The sequence below is a fragment of the Lepisma saccharinum genome, unplaced genomic scaffold (assembly GCF_977018435.1).
Source record: "Lepisma saccharinum unplaced genomic scaffold, izLepSacc3.1 HAP1_SCAFFOLD_42, whole genome shotgun sequence".
NCBI lineage: Eukaryota > Metazoa > Arthropoda > Insecta > Zygentoma > Lepismatidae > Lepisma > Lepisma saccharinum.
In genome coordinates this window covers 3736376-3742261 of record NW_028142902.1, presented here as the reverse complement: position 1 = coordinate 3742261, position 5886 = coordinate 3736376, and positions in this window count along the sequence as shown.

The window sequence follows — 5886 nt, the reverse complement described above, 5'->3', positions numbered from 1 at the left end:
TATTTCAAATCTCCACGACAACGACAACAATCATGCACAAATAGATTGTTTACTTTACTGTTATGATAGTTTCCATGGTAACTATGCATGAATATTACACATGGGTAAAATTTTTCCGGATGAGCCAATAGAGAGCTTCGACCTGATTACATTGAGTGTAAAATCACTTCTGTATCTTTTATAATAACGGAGATATGCGAGTTTGAAATTTTATATAATGTTCTTGTAAAACGTGATTCCAAGGATGTATTACATTGTTTCAACAATGAAAGTGGTTATTTGAAATCTCCACGACAACGACTACAATCATGCACAAATAGATTGTTTACTTTATTGTTATGATAGTTTCCATGGTAACTAAGCATGAATATTACACATGTCTAAAATTTTTCCGGATGAGCAAATAGAGAGCTTCGACCTGATTACATTGAGTGTAAAATCACTTCTGTATCTTCTATAGTAACAGAGATATGCGAGTTTGAAATTTTATTTAATGTTCTTGTAAAACGTGATTCCAAGGATGTATTACATTGTTTCAACAATGAAAGTGGTTATTTCAAATCTCCACGACAACGACTACAATCATGCACAAATAGATTGTTTACTTTATTGTTATGATAGTTTCCATGGTAACTATGCATGAATATTACACATGGGTAAAATTTTTCCGGATGAGCAAATAGAGAGCTTCGACCTGATTACATTGAGTGTAAAATCACTTCTGTATCTTCTATAGTAACAGAGATATGCGAGTTTGAAATTTTATTTAATGTTCTTGTAAAACGTGATTCCAAGGATGTATTACATTGTTTCAACAATGAAAGTGGTTTTTTTCAAATCTCCACGACAACGACTACAATCATGCACAAAAAGATTGTTTACTTTATTGTTATGATAGTTTCCATGGTAACTAAGCATGAATATTACACATGTTTAAAATTTTTTCGGATGAGCCAATAGAGAGCTTCGACCTGATTACATTGAGTGTAAAATCACTTCTGTATCTTCTATAATAACGGAGATATGCGAGTTTGAAATTTTATATAACATTCTTGTAAAACGTGATTCCAAGGATGTATTACATTGTTTCAACAATGAAAGTGGTTATTTCAAATCTCCACGACAACGACTACAATCATGCACAAATAGATTGTTTACTTTATTGTTATGAGAGTTTCCATGGTAACTATGCATGAATATTACACATGGGTAAAATTTTTCCGGATGAGCAAATAGAGAGCTTCGACCTGATTACATTGAGTGTAAAATCACTTCTGTATCTTCTATAATAACGGAGATATGCGAGTTTGAAATTTTATATAATGTTTTTGTAAAACGTGATTCCAAGGATGTATTACATTGTTTCAACAATGAAAGTGGTTATTTGAAATCTCCACGACAACGACAACAAATCATGCACAAATAGATTGTTTACTTTATTGTTATGATAGTTTCCATGGTAACTATGCATGAATATTACACATGGCTAAAATTTTTCCGGATGAGCCAATAGAGAGCTTCGACCTGATTACATTGAGTGTAAAATCACTTCTGTATCTTTTATAATAACGGAGATATGCGAGTTTGAAATTTTATATAATGTTCTTGTAAAACGTGATTCCAAGGATGTATTACATTGTTTCAACAATGAAAGTGGTTATTTGAAATCTCCACGACAACGACTACAATCATGCACAAATAGATTGTTTACTTTATTGTTATGATAGTTTCCATGGTAACTATGCATGAATATTACACATTGGTAAAATTTTTCCGGATGAGCAAATAGAGAGCTTCGACCTGATTACATTGAGTGTAAAATCACTTCTGTATCTTCTATAGTAACAGAGATATGCGAGTTTGAAATTTTATTTAATGTTCTTGTAAAACGTGATTCCAACGATGTATTACATTGTTTCAACAATGAAAGTGGTTTTTTCAAATCTCCACGACAACGACTACAATCATGCACAAATAGATTGTTTACTTTATTGTTATGATAGTTTCCATGGTAACTAAGCATGAATATTACACATGGGTAAATTTTTTCCGGATGAGCCAATAGAGAGCTTCGACCTGATTACATTGAGTGTAAAATCACTTCTGTATCTTCTATAGTAACAGAGATATGCGAGTTTGAAATTTTATTTAATGTTCTTGTAAAACGTGATTCCAAGGATGTATTACATTGTTTCAACAATGAAAGTGGTTTTTTTCAAATCTCCACGACAACGACTACAATCATGCACAAAAAGATTGTTTACTTTATTGTTATGATAGTTTCCATGGTAACTAAGCATGAATATTACACATGTTTAAAATTTTTTCGGATGAGCCAATAGAGAGCTTCGACCTGATTACATTGAGTGTAAAATCACTTCTGTATCTTCTATAATAACGGAGATATGCGAGTTTGAAATTTTATATAACATTCTTGTAAAACGTGATTCCAAGGATGTATTACATTGTTTCAACAATGAAAGTGGTTATTTCAAATCTCCACGACAACGACTACAATCATGCACAAATAGATTGTTTACTTTATTGTTATGAGAGTTTCCATGGTAACTATGCATGAATATTACACATGGGTAAAATTTTTCCGGATGAGCAAATAGAGAGCTTCGACCTGATTACATTGAGTGTAAAATCACTTCTGTATCTTCTATAATAACGGAGATATGCGAGTTTGAAATTTTATATAATGTTTTTGTAAAACGTGATTCCAAGGATGTATTACATTGTTTCAACAATGAAAGTGGTTATTTGAAATCTCCACGACAACGACAACAAATCATGCACAAATAGATTGTTTACTTTATTGTTATGATAGTTTCCATGGTAACTATGCATGAATATTACACATGGCTAAAATTTTTCCGGATGAGCCAATAGAGAGCTTCGACCTGATTACATTGAGTGTAAAATCACTTCTGTATCTTTTATAATAACGGAGATATGCGAGTTTGAAATTTTATATAATGTTCTTGTAAAACGTGATTCCAAGGATGTATTACATTGTTTCAACAATGAAAGTGGTTATTTGAAATCTCCACGACAACGACTACAATCATGCACAAATAGATTGTTTACTTTATTGTTATGATAGTTTCCATGGTAACTAAGCATGAATATTACACATGGGTAATTTTTTTCCGGATGAGCAAATAGAGAGCTTCGACCTGATTACATTGAGTGTAAAATCACTTCTGTATCTTTTATAATAACGGAGATATGCGAGTTTGAAATTTTATATAATATTCTTGTAAAACGTGATTCCAAGGATGTATTACATTGTTTCAACAATGAAAGTGGTTATTTCAAATCTCCACGACAACGACTACAATCATGCACAAATAGATTGTTTACTTTATTGTTATGGTAGTTTCCATGGTAACTATGCATGAATATTACACATGGGTAAAATTTTTTCGGATGAGCCAATAGAGAGCTTCGACCTGATTACATTGAGTGTAAAATCACTTCTGTATCTTCTATAGTAACAGAGATATGCGAGTTTCAAATTTTATTTAATGTTCTTGTAAAACGTGATTCCAAGGATGTATTACATTGTTTCAACAATGAAAGTGGTTATTTCAAATCTCCACGACAACGACTACAATCATGCACAAATAGATTGTTTACTTTATTGTTATGATAGTTTCCATGGTAACTATGCATGAATATTACACATGGGTAAAATTTTTCCGGATGAGCAAATAGAGAGCTTCGACCTGATTACATTGAGTGTAAAATCACTTCTGTATCTTCTATAGTAACAGAGATATGCGAGTTTGAAATTTTATTTAATGTTCTTGTAAAACGTGATTCCAAGGATGTATTACATTGTTTCAACAATGAAAGTGGTTTTTTTCAAATCTCCACGACAACGACTACAATCATGCACAAAAAGATTGTTTACTTTATTGTTATGATAGTTTCCATGGTAACTAAGCATGAATATTACACATGTTTAAAATTTTTTCGGATGAGCCAATAGAGAGCTTCGACCTGATTACATTGAGTGTAAAATCACTTCTGTATCTTCTATAATAACGGAGATATGCGAGTTTGAAATTTTATATAATATTCTTGTAAAACGTGATTCCAAGGATGTATTACATTGTTTCAACAATGAAAGTGGTTATTTCAAATCTCCACGACAACGACTACAATCATGCACAAATAGATTGTTTACTTTATTGTTATGATAGTTTCCATGGTAACTATGCATGAATATTACACATGGGTAAAATTTTTCCGGATGAGCAAATAGAGAGCTTCGACCTGATTACATTGAGTGTAAAATCACTTCTGTATCTTCTATAATAACGGAGATATGCGAGTTTGAAATTTTATATAATGTTTTTGTAAAACGTGATTCCAAGGATGTATTACATTGTTTCAACAATGAAAGTGGTTATTTGAAATCTCCACGACAACGACAACAAATCATGCACAAATAGATTGTTTACTTTATTGTTATGATAGTTTCCATGGTAACTATGCATGAATATTACACATGGCTAAAATTTTTCCGGATGAGCCAATAGAGAGCTTCGACCTGATTACATTGAGTGTAAAATCACTTCTGTATCTTTTATAATAACGGAGATATGCGAGTTTGAAATTTTATATAATGTTCTTGTAAAACGTGATTCCAAGGATGTATTACATTGTTTCAACAATGAAAGTGGTTATTTGAAATCTCCACGACAACGACTACAATCATGCACAAATAGATTGTTTACTTTATTGTTATGATAGTTTCCATGGTAACTATGCATGAATATTACACATTGGTAAAATTTTTCCGGATGAGCAAATAGAGAGCTTCGACCTGATTACATTGAGTGTAAAATCACTTCTGTATCTTCTATAGTAACAGAGATATGCGAGTTTGAAATTTTATTTAATGTTCTTGTAAAACGTGATTCCAACGATGTATTACATTGTTTCAACAATGAAAGTGGTTTTTTCAAATCTCCACGACAACGACTACAATCATGCACAAATAGATTGTTTACTTTATTGTTATGATAGTTTCCATGGTAACTAAGCATGAATATTACACATTGGTAAAATTTTTCCGGATGAGCAAATAGAGAGCTTCGACCTGATTACATTGAGTGTAAAATCACTTCTGTATCTTCTATAATAACGGAGATATGCGAGTTTGAAATTTTATATAATGTTTTTGTAAAACGTGATTCCAAGGATGTATTACATTGTTTCAACAATGAAAGTGGTTATTTGAAATCTCCACGACAACGACTACAATCATGCACAAATAGATTGTTTACTTTATTGTAATGATAGTTTCCATGGTAACTATGCATGAATATTACACATGGGTAAAATATTTCCGGATGAGCAAATAGAGAGCTTCGACCTGATTACGTTGAGTGTAAAATCACTTCTGTATCTTCTATAGTAACGCAGATATGCGAGTTTGAAATTTTATATAATGTTTTTGTAAAACGTGATTCCAAGGATGTATCACATTGTTTCAACAATGAAAGTGGTTATTTCAAATCTCCACGACAACGACAACAATCATGCACAAATAGATTGTTTACTTTACTGTTATGATAGTTTCCATGGTAACTATGCATGAATATTACACATGGGTAAAATTTTTCCGGATGAGCAAATAGAGAGCTTCGACCTGATTACGTTGAGTGTAAAATCACTTCTGTATCTTCTATAGTAACGCAGATATGCGAGTTTGAAATTTTATATAATGTTTTTGTAAAACGTGATTCCAAGGATGTATCACATTGTTTCAACAATGAAAGTGGTTATTTCAAATCTCCACGACAACGACAACAATCATGCACAAATAGATTGTTTACTTTACTGTTATGATAGTTTCCATGGTAACTA